Below are 15,980 nucleotides of genomic sequence, written 5' to 3'. Positions count from 1 at the left end.
CCAAAGACACGACATTGAAGTGAAGGCGGTTTTCATGGCGGGGGTTAAGGTAGGAGCTCAAGATAAAGACTTCCATGGAGTTAAGCTTACTTAGGTCTTTCCTCCCATAGAGGAGGTTAGTAAAGGAGCGCACGAAGATCTTTAGGACGGGGTGCTCAATGTCACTCGTCTTCATATTACTTACAGTAACATTCTCCTTGCTTGTGTAAAAGTGATAGTACTTGGAAGCCATCACGTCCTTCTCAATCTTGTCATGGTGACCCACCACTCGTTTTCCCACCCCTAGGTGGTCGGCAAAATCATCACTAATCAAGTTGAAAGGGGTATTCTTGAGTTTAAAACTCACCTTATGGGTCTTCTTGTTATAGGTGAAGGAGCTCAAAAACTCGAGGGTGAGGTTGTGGTAGCTTATTTCCTCTAATTAGTTGTATAAATCCTCCAACCCAGGACTGTGAAAATATTATGTACCTCTTTCTCAATCCCTAGAGCCTCCAAGGTGCAAACCGACATACACTTGGTCGGAGCCATCCTCTTAGAGGCTAGGACCTCAAACTTGTCTCGGTGCTCTTCACTCCCAAAAGCTATGGAAGGGTAGCCGGGGAGGGCAATAGCGGGTGGAGCTTCTTGTTCTGGTTGGCGAGCATTCCTTCCACTAGCTGTCCTTGCGTTCCTTGCCATACTACAAGAGAAGATTACACAAGGTATGGAACGGGAAGGTAAGAATTTGAAGCAAATTTTTGAATATGGATAGGATTTTCTCACTTTTCATTTTTTTTATAGACACTAAAAGAAAGGGGATTTCTATTATAGTTTCTTGTGATTTAATGGACCTCTCCGAAATTTTATTATGTTACAAAAATTATTTTTCTGTAATTTAAAGATGTTGTGACATAACTTGAATTTAAGCATGATTTTAAATTATATGTATTATCCCAATTCATCACCCAACTCGTCAAATTTCGACTCATCCATGACACACTACACTTCAAAGCTTCACTTAAGTGATTATATGACATTACTATTAATAACAATCTCATCAAAGTTGGTGGAAATAAAATTTAGTTGTCAAAATTAACAGGAATTTTGGGTGAGTGAAGTGCTTCTCCATTATAAGAAAATCTTTAAGTTGAACAAGTAAGCAGTAATACAAGTAGTGAGTAAAAATTAAAATTTTAATATGGTTTGTGTCGACTTTTCAAGACTTTGAGACAAAATTTCTTTTAATCCCTCTTATAAGGTGGAAGTAACCACAAAATCCTCAACACTACAACATAGGCAAATCACCATTAAGACACCAAATGCATTATTCATGAGGTTTTTAGAAGGACTTAAAAGAGTTTTCACCCAAATTTTAAGACATACTTCTTTTCATTTTGGTTTACACAATATATTATCAACCAAGACAATAGTCTAACAAGGTGATTAAGCTAAGTCGAGTTCATGAAAAATCAAAATTTGGGCATGACTTGTCTAGAATCCTAAAATTTAAGACGGAGTTTTAAGATGAAATTTACACATTTTATACAAGATCCATCCATGACAACAAAAGTTAGGCATTTGTTGTCCAACTATACACAACAACAATCACCAAAATCCAATCATTGACTCAAGAACACCAATTTTCGAGTTCTACAATGGTGGTAAAAAATTTTCTACAAAAATTTGTTTTTTATCAACAACAATGATATTAAAAGCTTACTAGTACCATGAATTAAACAAAAGAAATAATTAATTAACAAAACTTGAAGGATTTAGAAGTAGATCTAAGAAATTCAAATTTGGGGAAAAAGATGGTGGAAGATGAATAAGCTTACCTTGACCAAATTAGTGGGATTAGATGAGAAAAGTGGAAAAATAGGGTGAATTCCAAGCAAATTAGAGCAACAATGGAGGGTTTTGGGAGAATTTTGGTGATGAAAGAGATGAAGGTATGAAGATAAGAATGAAGAATTGGGGAAAATAAGGGCTTTAAGTCGAGTAACTCAACCTGTGTGAACCCACTCGGTCGAGTGCCGAGTGCACTCGGTCGAGTATGAGTCCACTCGGTCGAGTGGATGATCCACTCGGTCGAGTGACGGGTTTTTCAGAATGTATAATGCCCTGGAATCAGGTCCACTCGATCGAGTACCCGCTTAATCGGCCGAGTTGGTACCTGCACTCGGTCAAGTGACCCCGTTGGGTTTCAAATTCTAACTAAGGGCTTATAGACGGATTAACTATAAGACAATATAAGGTTCGGGAGACCACCACTTTTAGTGGCTCGTCCCGATTTAGCTCACGCAACACCAAGGTCGTTGATCCTCACTTCCCAAAATCCACACTCGCGCTTACCTTGCCGAAACGGCCATAACATATTTACTAACGATAACACTATTAAGCACAAGATAGTCACACAACATGAATCAAGGCAATGGGATTATCATTTTACAAGAGGTGTCAAGACATGCAAATTCATCCCTATACATATGTTATCTCATAGCATGCAAGAGTCTAGCAACAACCATATCATTCATGCCATTATGCCACATTATCAATATCGTTCCTCCTTACACGTAACCACTCAGGTAGTGACCAACCGAGGCAATATGCACTAGTTTTGATATGAGGGTGCCCACTCATATAAAAACCGATCCCCTATCATATTCAATCAGGTTCATTTTATTAGACACACCTAGTTCATTTTGGTTCATTGGTTTTAGGTTCCAAAATCGTCGCTCTGATACCACTTTGTAACACCCCAACTATCTGGCCAAGATAATTGGAGTGTTACCATCTCGGTTTCCCGAGGTAATGAAATCGGAGATACAATCGAAGAGCAATTAACATAAATAAAGCGTTAGTGGATTACATAAACATGAATGAATAAATGAATTGAATAGTACAACTCATAACTATTAAACTATTATAGTCGACTATGGTTGATTCGAATGTCATCACGGCTCGTCCCGTCTCCCGAAAGCAATCAAAGCTAACCTGTAAGCAACTGCTCCCCATATGATCGAAAATATCATATGGATCGACACAGGCCACCCCGGAAATAGGTGACATTTACACGGACACAACAAACATCATTTTCAATGGTAAATACAAGACATAACATAATAAGGAAATATTCATCGTGATTATTATATGAATGAGCCACGGACCAGTCAACTTCACACCGGTACCGCGACACGCCCAGACATACCCTAACCTTTGCTCCGGTACTGGGACACGCCAAGGCATACCGATCATCACATTAGGTACCGGGACACGCCCAGACATACCGGTTTCGGAAGCCAACCGGATCCCCTGCGAAACATCGTGTCTCAACCACACGCGTCCCTCTGTACTCAAACCACTAATGTGCACATTCCCCTTGGAGTGGGAAGCTCCAAGGGGCAACCCGAGCGCTAGACGGTTTCCCAACCGTCTTACGTCTCCTCAACTATCAAGTACTACCATCAAGATCTCCAACACAACACAAACACAACCATGCATGATAAATGGAAGAATAACACTTAACATATGACCAAATTCATGATTTCTATCCCACATGTTATGAATATCAACCCATCCAATACACACATGACAAACTAACCGATTCATGAATGCATATGACAAGGAAAGACACATAAATATGCTTATACAGCATTGAAATCGAGTAGGATAACCTCCCTTTAAGCATAATCCTCAAGCTAATAGAAATCACCAAGTATCCATCTCATTAAACTGTCTCATCCTACACAAATCATGTAATAACTATCATAATCCACTCTATACTAGATTATAACATAAAATCCCTCATTATAAATCACTAATTACTCACTTAACATAACTAATTGCTAATTAGTCTCTCTTGATAAACCCTAACTCTAATTTACTCATAAGACAAAGAGAAAAGGGTAAGATTTTTACTTACAAAGGTAGATCGGGGCATAGGAGGCATGTTCCACCATTAGTCCAAGCATTAAGGTTGTGAGAAAGGCATTTGGAAGCATTTTAGAGAGAGGGGAGGGAGTTAGGAGAGATAAGAAGGAAGTTGAGAATGATTTTAGGGTTAGGGAGAAAGGGGATTAAATCCCGTGTTCTGAAAATAGCGGCACTCGACCGAGTACCGAGTCCACTCGGCCGAGTAGCACTCCACTCGATCGAGTGGACGCACTCGGTCGAGTGTACCTTTCACTCGACCGAGTAAACCCACTCGATCCGATGCAACACCACACGGTCTAGGCTCAGGTCAAGTGTAAGGCCGTCTTTTCCTTCCTCTAACGCGGTCCAAGGTTTAAGTACGGGTTCCACAAATGTTGGGTATTACAGAACCACTATAAGTTTACATTCTTATAGCTAAGATAACCGTCAGTATAGTCTTGGTGAGTAATGGTTTTATTTAGAGGTTGCACAAACCTGGACTAAAATCAGCTCAGGATTGTTATTTTGAGACCATAAAGCCTTCCAAGTCAGGTAAGTTTCTCACCTAGCAATTACAGTACCCAGTTAGGGGCACATGTGTAGCACCTTCCTGCATGAAAATAGATCAGGTATGAGTACCCTAACATGTATGTCCTAATAAGATCTCACTCCCATGATTCTGTTAGGCCTGAATTAGTAAGTTTTTTTTTAAAAAAAAAAACGAATAGTTTTGCTTGATCTCATTTTGATAAAATTGGAGTATATGTTGATGTTATCACCTATAGGCTCAATATTGACACGTCTTTGAAGTATGTGCGGCCGAAACGACGCGAATTCGCCCCTAAAAGAAATATAAACATCTATGAAGATGTCCGAAAACTCCTGAATTCGAGGCAACTTCATTCCAAGATTAGAAACTATGTCTATCTTCGTCTCCATCTTTTACTGGTCAAGCCAGGCAAAAGAGAATCATTGGCGGTTTATCTCTCTCTCTCTCTCTCTCTCTCTCTCTCTCTCTCTCTCTCTCTCTCTCTCTCTCTCTCTCTCTCTCTCTCTCTCTCTCTCGATTGAGACTACTGTCAGTGCAGTCCTAATTAAAGTACAGGAAGGTCAGCAACATCCTATCTACAATGTAAGTAAAAGTCTACTAGATGATGAAATAAGGTATGGTTTACTTGAAAATATGTTTTAGCTTTACTTATATCGTATACCAAGTTGCGTCCTTATTTTGAGTATCACCCTATAGTAGTCAAGACAAACCTACCCATAAAATCTGTCTTGCGGAAGCCTGAATTATCAGGCAGGATGGCCAAATGGTCAGTCCAGCTTAGCACCAACAATATTACCATTGGACCTAGGACATCAATCAAGTCACAGGCCTGAACAAACTTTGTGGCTGATTTCAGCCCTAACCTAGAATCAGGCCTGACTTAGGAAATTAACCAGTTAGAAAATAAAACCTCAGACCAAGAGTGGACCCTGTTCACAGATGGGGCATCCAATGTGAGGGGCAAATGTTTAGGATTAGTGATAAAATTGCCACAAGGGGACACCATAGCCCAGGTTGTGAGTTGTGAGTTCAAAGCTACCAATAGTGAGATTGAGTACAAATCCCTCATAGGAGCACTCAAGGTATGTCTAGACCTCGGTGTTCAAAACTTAAAGGTAAAAACTAATTCATTTTTAATTACTAATCAAATAAAGGAACTTATACATCAAAGGATGAGAAAATGATTTTGTATCTGGAATATGCTAAAAAACTTTGCGATAAATTCATTTCATTTGATATTGAGAAAATACCACGAGACCTGAATACCCAGGTTGATGCTTTAGCCAGCCCTGGTTCAAATTTTAACCCTGCAATTTTTTATAAAATACCCATTGTGCATTTACTTGAACCTGCTATCAGTTAACCTGAGTAGGTGAACCCTGTCAATACTGACAATAATTCATGGATTAAGCCTTATTATGATCAATTCGTACGAGATATACTACCTCAGGGAAGGCATAAGGATAGAGCATTTAGAATTATAGCCCCTACCTATTTTTTGTATCAATGACACTTTTCTTAAAAGAGTTCAAGCTGGATCATACGTGAAATGTCTCGTACCACATGTAGCAAAGCCTGCCATAAACATGCTCCGACTATTCATCGACCATTTAAAAGTCATTCCTGCTGAAGTCTACGTGCCAACCTCAAGATATGGCTTAAGCATCTTTGAAGCGAATGTCAGGCTGACCCTGACAGAATAAGCAAGAGATGCAGCGAAGAATATTATTCTATCATCAAGTTTTACGCCAATAATGTCAAGAATATAATTTTCAGGGAATAGGGCATCGTCCTACGAAAGTAATCCCAAACAAAAAATAAAAAATCATCAAGCAAACTAGCCCTTGTACGGGAAGGCTCATATCTAAATCGACTCAATCGTCGAATAAGAACCTTACATGCCATAAATACTGCAAGGTAACATGATTCCAATATCTCAGAATATCACCAAGCTAAGAGCACAATCAAACTCGTGGTAATTGCTACCCTGCATGTTCTAGGTAAAAACATCAAAACTTAATCATTTGAATGTGTGATATGTTGTGCCTTTCCTGAACGTGCTACATGACAATATGCATTCTTTCCTGCCTACTTGTTTGCATTTCACATGATTGATGTTCTAACCAACTTTGTTTTTCTTGAATTGTGGGCTGCTCTTGTTATCTCTCTTATATTTTTCAAGTAATTTTTATTTTTGTTGCACCCTGTCATAGCTGTACTTTTTGAAGTACCCTTCAAAAATTTCCTGCACCCTGTCCTGCCCTAATAAAGCTTGGTAACCCACACCAGATATGGTAAAAACAGGCGTGATTATTGCCCAACACAGGTATTTACTGCATACCTCTACAACGGCTGGACGTAGCACTGGACACGTAAGAAGCACTAGGAGAAAAAAACACCTATTGCGTCAGTCGATTTACGTCGGTTCTACAAAAATAGACGCAAAAAGTACTTAGTTTTGGCGGGAATCCATTTTCGCCCTATAGTAAAGCTTTTTGCGTCAGTTTTTGGAAGAAACTAACGTATATAATGCGTCGGTTCTCAGTAAAACTGATGTATTTGGATAAATACATCAGTTATGTTACTAAACCGACTTATTTAATATTACATTTTTGCATCAATTGTACATGAAACCGATGCAAATACCTGTTTCCATATAGTCAACACATCCCTTTCCCCATTCATTACTTCGAAAAAAATAAACACTCCTTTCCCCCATTCCCTCATTCAATCGACACCCCACCACCCTACCGCCCCACCGCAAACCCACTGATGCCTCGCTGCCGACTCATCATCTATTTCTCTCATTCCCTCAACTATTGATTTGGGATCTTCAGGTATGTTTTCTAATCTAGGTTTTTTCGTTTCTATTATACCGCATACTTATACATACTCTTCTTTATTGATTCAGACCTCACGTTTTTTTTCATTAACGTCATCGACGTTGGGGTTTTTATAACTGCACGATAGATGATTTTTTTTCGAGTTCAACCTGATTGTCAGGGTTTTTAATTTTCAACAACTTTTTTTCTTCTATAAGTTTAGATGTATAATTTTGATTTCTACCTGCTAATGTGGCAAGAATCAGATAGTTTATCTACAAATTTGTGTGGGTAATTGTTAGATCGTTAGAATTGGATTTGATATTTTGGTTAGGGGATGTTTAATCAATGCTAAATGTGCAATTTCTTATGTACATAACCTTTCCATTTGGGGCTTGTTGAAATAATGCTAAATGTGCGAAACTGATCTCGTATGCTATCACAACTAATTGAGGATTAAATATGTTAGGGTATGTAATATTTGGGGATTTTTATGACAAAACCAGGCGGATAACCAACCCTAGACCAGCCCTCTTTATTATATGGCGATTTCTTCGTCCCAACTGAAAACAAAGATATTATAACATCGACAACCTGTTGCTATGCAATGGTTGCTTTTCTTACTGGATTATCTTTTTAACTGGCCCCTTCAATGCTCAAATTATGTGGTGTCCCCTATGTGGTAGCTTTCCATTTCCTTATGTGCAATTCATCTTGGAGCATATAATTGTGTGTTTACGAGTATTTTCAGTGGTTTAATTTCAAGAGTAAATATGATCAACAATTCTGATATTACGAGTTGCTACTTTGTCTAAGCGTGGCCCATGGCTGCCTCTTCAGCAAAGATCTCAAAAATAGAAGACAAGGAGACGGTGAGGACAAGATGTTGCTTTCCTTGTGTTCCCTCAAAAAACAAGTTGCATTTGTCACTTGAAAGGACTCCCTTGACTGCCATGTTATTATATTATACTTGATATTATTTGAGGACCAATATTCATCCATGAACAGGCCATTTAAAACATTTAGGAAGGCAAAAATGACATTGCTCTAAACAGGTGCCAAAACAGATTAGTTCAGTAGCATTCTTGAATCAGACCCTTCTTGCAGATACCATAAATTTCTCCTCATGATGATAAAAAATGCCTCATAGGTACCAAATGAAAGCTACTTGAGTTAGCTACCACCTCAAAAAAGAATTACTCCTATATGTTGTCTGGTTTGAGAGTTATGATCATTTTAGTACTGATAGGTCAGGCTGAACTTGTGTTATACATTTCAGCACGCAGGTGGTAGCTTTCAGATGGCATAACTCTTGACTCAAGACTAACCACGAGGTGACCCATATTTTAAATCGAAGCTAGATGAGTTGGCTATCATATACAACTGGAATCACGCAAGAAAATGGCGTGGATATTGAGTTATTAAACCGTTAGTAAGTTCAGGTCAGAAATGCGTGTCATAGCATTCTTCTGCAGCCTTTGCTTGCATCAACCATAAGTCGAGCTACACATAAGATATAAGCATAATTCCACCACTTAGTTTTAGCTAACATTCTAAGCATTCCAACTATATAAAGATCACCAAATATTATTGAGTGTAGCTCAAGATATGATGTCAATAACAGGCTCTCCTATTTTGAGCTGCTGTCAAAATGCTCTTTCGAGTACGCATTTGTTACTTCGGTGCAACCAAGAGCTTGAATACTTGTAATGCTTACTATGATCATTAAATTTATAGTCAATTGATTACACCTTTTGCAGACCCCCTTTCTTTAAAGAATTTGCTCTCAAATTCCGTTTGCTCAAAACCCTTAGCACCTGCTGCACATCTCATAACCCATGAACCCAATATTAGTTTAGTTAGTTTAAAAATCTGATACATTTGGCTCCGATTTTCAGCCTTTCATCATGTGGTTGGACTTGGTCACTTATTTTGCGCATCATGACCATTTGGACAAACTTTTGTGGTATGGTGGAGAGGTATTTATATCTTAAGTTTAGTTTGTGATTGCTTATTAGTATGGCTACTATGTTATCTGCCCTTTTCCTACCTTCTCTTGTAACCGCTGTTTGAGGGGGCTTTTATCGTAAACCTTGGTGACATGCTGGATTGCTGGAGCATTGTTGTTTTAAGTAAGCTGCTTCTTTCGGTATTATTTCTCACTACGAATGCCAAATATGCATTATAAGATTTGAATGTTGTAGCTACAGTTTAAAGTTCACATAGATAAAAAAAATTCCTACTCAAGGTTACTTGGATAACATGTTTAGCTACATTGACAATGAATACGTGAGTCTTTTACGGGAGTCTTTATCACGTTAGGGAAAACTGTATAAAACTATGAAATTAGTATTTAAATTTGGGTGGTAGGTCAAATTGTCAAGGAGGAAATATGCAGGTCCGGAGTGTGTTGCTCTTTCAGTTGAAATGTTTTGGCTTTGGCTTGGGACATATTTATCAGTCTCTAGTATCATGTGTACTAACTTTTCTCTTTTTTATTCTGGTAAAACTATGTGATAGATATGAGGGAGCCAAAATTCATAGCCGAAATAGCTAAACAGCTAAGGAAATTTCACGAAGTAGACATTCTTGGTTCCAGAGAACCTCAGCTATGGATTGACATATCTAAGTGCTTTGCAAAAGGTTTTCCTCTAAATGAACTCGCTACATCTTGTTGTGTTCCTTCTTGGAGTTTGTCTGTTGCAGCGTATTGATACTTTACTTTGCCAATGTCAAACAAATGTGCTTATCTTCTTCGATTGACTATGTTTGATTCTATCACAAGAGGCTGTGTTTTTGTACTGTGTTGGACATTTTGAGCCATTTTCTTTGAAGAAATGATTGCATAATCTCCTAGGGGCGCAAAAAAATAATTAGAAATATTTTGGTCCCTGCCTTTTCTTGTTAGTTTTTGCATTAGTTTCGAGTTCAAACTTTGTAGTTTAAATTTTGAGGTTTTGTTGCATCCTTGATTATTTGAACCAAAAGAAAAAGTAGTACATAAATATTTTCAGATATGATCTTACAGCTATGAATTTGATTTTTCCCGTTTTAACTTGCTACACTGCTTTATGGGTTATGCAGTTATCTGTAATGCCTACATGTTTAATCTCAGCTTTTGGTTGCAGCATCAAACCTCAGATTCGATGATATAGAGAAACAAAGGAAATATGAAACTATCTCCTTCGAAGAAGTTCAAAGTGAAGTCACTGAGCTCAAGGTGACCTTCTGTCTCTTTAAATTCACAAGTATCCTTATTTATGATTCCATTGAAAATGACGTATCGTTGTTCTTACGCTGCTATATCGAGGGCCTGATAGTTGAGGTTCAAACTTGTAAATTCATTACTTAAAGTCAGTATTATGGGAATGAAAAGGGTCTTGTATATCAACTTTTTTTTCATCCCTGCAGAGTTAATTAGGTGTTTCATTGTTTTTTTATTAAGGGACGTTGCCTGAGGCCTCAACGATGGTCATGGGCCCTCATGAGCGTGACTTCAGGATGCATAGTTGTCATTATGTCTTGTTTGTGTGGAATTGGTTGATGCTCCCCTTTCTCCACTGGTCTCCTTAGCCAAAGTCTGGTTTAGGTTTATTCTATCATGTCTCATAAGCACATAGACAACGTCTATCAGTTTAGTTTCTCAGTATCCTATCAATGGTACATGAATGAGCTTGATTGGTTAATATGCAGTGTTGGAGTATGTCTCCTCGACAATAATGCGATAACATGTTTAAATCTCATATTAAGAATACTAAAGGGAAAGTAACATTTTATTGTCAACTGATCCACATTAATCGGTAAGGATTGACTGACTAGAGTTTGACATTACTGTCGTGTGACGGTGGTGATCAGTTGATCCCTTAAGGTCATACCTCTTGGGAAACATTCTTAATTGACTAATTAATTAATTGTATGACGATACAAGTTAATTAATTCTTTAAAATTGAAGAAATGATTTTGTGAGTATAAATACGTATCTTATTGTAATTCGATTAAATAACATTCGTACTAAGTAATTAAATTGTTTTATTACTTAGGTTAGTTATTGTTTATGAAACAATTATAATAAGAATGAATTGTTTATTATAAATACAAATAGTTGTGATTTATAATTATATGACCATTTTAAGTAATTGTAATTGTGAATTACTAGTTAATTTTTGTATGTGATTTATTTCATTTATATAATGATTTTAATTTGTTAAAAATGCATTATTTAAATGACATGTCTAGTAACATGTCCAATTGTCACACAATACAAATTAACAAATTGACAAAACTTAAAATGGACCCATTTTATATAGGTGAACCGTGTGAGTGGAGGGAGTTGGGTAAGTTTAGGATTTAATTAGTGCTCTAATTGAGAATTGGGCATAATGATTATGTCCTTTATAGACCTAAACCTAACCCTAAACTATGTGTCTTGAGAAGAACAAATGTGTGCAAGTATTGGGCACTCTACCCTTGGCAAAACTGTGGCCTCCCCCCTTTATACACTTAAGTAGTGTATTTTCACTCACTAGTTCATTCTTATGAGTTTTAATTATAGAAAAACCAAAACCTCTCTTGTTTTTGTTGTTGAACAAAATTGATAAACTCGCATAAATCTCTAATATTATTAACATATTACTAGAAGTAGTAATCACTTAATATTAGTAATTTTAAAGGAAGAAATATTAATTCTAGTAATCAAATTAATATTTGTATTAAGAGTGATTTTCTTGGTACAATCCTTGAGGAGAGATTCTAAATTGAATCTTGTTCATCCATTTAGAAAGCTCAAGAACTAAGTAAGGTAGGAAACATTACTAGTGCCCTAATAGCCGAAAATACATTTGTAAGGGACCGATTTTCTTCACTCTTGTATTTTGTTTTGCATGCATAAGATCTAGAATTAATTTTATGACTAAATTAATTTATCACATATTCAATATGTAAACTTATGAGATTGATGAATCTAATAAGTGGTATCAGAGCAACACGGTTGTTGCATGCAAAATCGGGTTAGTTTTTCCGAGTTAATTTGGTAACAAATAAAACTTGTTATTTAGGATTTATGAAGATAAATCATGAAATAATTTTGCATGTTAAAAGTTTCTGGTCCTAAATGGATTTTAGGTCATATGGGACGATTTATGAATTTTTATTATTCATTTTATATATTATTGGCATTAAAATATGATTTTTATGAGAAAAATGTCATTTTTGGACGAAAAATAGCTAAACTTCGAATTTTTCAGTGGTTTTTGGATATGTTTTCACATATATTATCTACTGATGGAATGTTAAATATCGTGAATAACTAAATTATTTTGCATAAAATATGGATTTTATAAGCTTAAATTGAATTTAAAGGGTTTATTAGGTTAATATGAGTTGAATTTCGAATCTGGTCATGTAAATTTTATATGTTGTCACATGCATTTTTACTCAGTGTGTGTAAAAATCTTAGACGTATTTTACTTATTATGCATGATTTATGAATTTTTGAGTAAAAATTCAATAAATAGTGACTTAAATTAGCTTATAATGCTAAAACATATTTCATGACTATAGAAAAACGTCATATATTGCATTTTATCCCACATTTCAGATCTAAAAGTGAAAAGTTGGTTAAAATTATATTTTTCATATTTTAATGGTCATGGTTGTTAAAACCGATAAACCGCAACGATGTTTTTCTTAAAAAAAATTTCGAAATTTTTAACCTAAGTTTTGAACATTATGAGTGTCATGGATTTTTTTTCCAGAATGTTCATGAGTTTGAATTTCAAATTTTGAAATTATTTGGAATTTTTATAATTTAATTTTCAGTTTATAATGTAATATTGTATTTTTGGTCCATAATGAACAATATTAAGAAATCAAGTTGAGTTATTGTCAAAATATTAGTGAAGACTAAGTTTTGAGTCCTAAGATGGTTAGGGTAATTAACTTGAACATAAATATGAATTTATGAGACATTTTGTGATCTTAACAAGTTTATAATCACGCAAATCCATAAAGACCGGTGATATATGCGATATTGGCTCCTAAAAGGCGATTTGGGATAAAACTAAGCATGTTCATACATATTATAATGTTGCATTTTATTTATGATTGTCATTTTTTTATTTTATATAATTTTTGAATTATGTAATTTTAGTTAGTATGGCCTTAGTTTTTTAATTGGTATTACCCGGATTGTATGGGAATATCGATTCGGTTGTAATTATTGTGATCTCGTATCACCGTTTTGTAATTTAATATATTTAGTTTTTATTACAAATGTATAATAGAAAATTATGTAATTTTCATTTATTATTTGTAATTTCCCGGAGTTTCCATGAAGACGGTGTTAACTCAAGATACGTGCCAAGACCGAAGTTCAAGGGACCAAAGGAGTTGGTTTCCGAATTTCTAATAGTTTATTAGATTTACTATTTTAGGAAGGCCATACTAGGAATTTATATTTATGCTTTGCATTGTATTTATATGTTTGCATGCATCGCTAAATCGCCATAACTAAACATGCATTTTATTTTATCGTATCATCGACCATGTCAATTATAATTCTCGTAGTTCACCGCTTTAGTTCGCTTAAAACGTGATAGATAATAAATTGACATGACCTCTCGCTAAATTAATAATTGAGATATAGCCTTACCAAATAGTAGAACCCATGAAGTACCAATTTCATAAGGGAGTTAAGCCGGCTTCACCGTAATACAAACCTTGTTACGTTGGCGAAGTGGGGTAGTAAAATGTTATTACATCGAAATTTGGATTGAGCTCAACAGAAGTATTCGTGACCGTAGTCGCATGTGTTCCGGGCTAAAGATAAATATTAGAGTAATTTTATCGACCGAGAGTTCTAGAAGTAGAATCGATTAAAGAGTTAATCCACCGAGTTATATTGATAAGGGAGTAATCGGCTCACCGTGCCCGAGTTAATATGAATTTGGATCTCGGAATCATTTATCAGAGTAGGGTAGAGGTCACTATGTAAATGCTTTACATGTTAAAATATTTACAAGTATTATTATAACGATAAATATTTTGTTTTCATTATTCCGTTAATCATATTGTTCTAATTCTTAACCTCAAATTACATACGATATCATTTCTATTTTAGTTCAAATCTCCATTAAAACCACGTAACTAATGACAAATTAGAATTTTCTTCTAAAAACCTCGTATTATCCATTGCAAGGATCTCTTGTGAAGAGAGTCAGATGAAAGTTATTCATGATCAAAAGGGGTTTTGATTCTTGACTAACATATCTACTTGAAATGGATTATTTCTCACGTGCTTAACTGAGTTAAGTACTTTGAAATGTTAAATCATTTTGGTAACTAGATTTGTTGGAAATCAAAATTGACCAAAATAACGCAAGCACTTCAATGAAAGTTTTAAGACTACAAATGAATTGAAGAGTAGTCTTCATGAAATTCAATTTTGCTTCTCCAAGCAAAAACTCATTGAAATGAGTGGGAGCATTCTCTTAACCGTTAAGAAAAAGACGAGGTTTAAAGAAGTAAAATTAGAATGGAATTGTTACAAGATAATGGTAAAAGTAAATTTATTGAGAATAACTATACTAAACCTATCAATCCCAACCAATAAAGTTTCCATTTTGGAAGTGTTGGACACTGAAAGGAAACTACCCCAAATTATTGAAGAATCAGCAAGTTAGTTGTGGGACATCTAATGAGACTTTCTTCTATAAATGTTTATTTGATTGACATAAATTTTGCTAGTACTACTTCATCAATATTAGAAATCGGTGGTGGTTTTCATCATTGTATTCGATACATAAGATGATTAGAATATGACGACTAGCATCAAATGATGTTGAGAGATAGAGTCATTGTGTACTCAATATAGTTTTGGGTTTATTGTTATACCTTAATTATGACTATTAAGTGCATAGACTATGAATAAGAATATAATCTTGTTAAGATACAAAAGAGGTTTCACTTTTGTGACCCTATACACCATGATTTGATGTATGGCTAGCCCATTATCAAGGTGATTATATTGTAAACCAAACTAGAATGATATATCATGTAGATGATGCAAAACTCAAATTGGTAACCCAAGATTAAACTTTAAATTCTGGAATGATGAACGCAAAGGGTTAGCGAGTACTCTTGAAACCATTATATTGTTAATCTTATGGTATATGCGTATCTTGTATTCAAAGCAAGATGTCTCGTGCCTTTTGGTTGAAAAGGAAATCGAGGATGTAAATCATTGATCCAGAATAGGTTGATCATTTTCTTTTACCAACGATTTAAGTTGACACTAATGTGTTCACTTAATAAGGTAAAAAGAGAAATCTTTGAAGAAGTTCAAAGAGTTCCAGGAATCACGATTTAGTCGTGATGGGATTATCTAAGTGAAGACTTTGATATAAGCCAAATAAAATGTGATATAGTATCACAAGTTAATCTCTCTTAGCAAACATTATGGGAGAATGTGTGGTTGGATAAAGAAATCAAACGCTATTCGATATGGTTTGGACTTTAATCAAGTTACTTTGAGTTACTTGATCCTTTTGGGGATTTTATCATGTTATCTAAATTATTTTTCCACTAAATCTAAAACGATTCATATGAGATATGAAATAGTAGGGTACCATGCTTGTAAGTTTTCACAAGAAACAAATGCTCATTTTTCCTTACAATAATCACGAGTACAACCAGTTTCTTGGCCCGCAAAGCTGTCTTTC

The sequence above is a fragment of the Silene latifolia genome, chromosome Y (genome assembly GCF_048544455.1).
Source record: "Silene latifolia isolate original U9 population chromosome Y, ASM4854445v1, whole genome shotgun sequence".
Classification (NCBI taxonomy): Eukaryota; Viridiplantae; Streptophyta; class Magnoliopsida; order Caryophyllales; family Caryophyllaceae; genus Silene; species Silene latifolia.
This window is presented reverse-complemented; position numbering follows the sequence as displayed.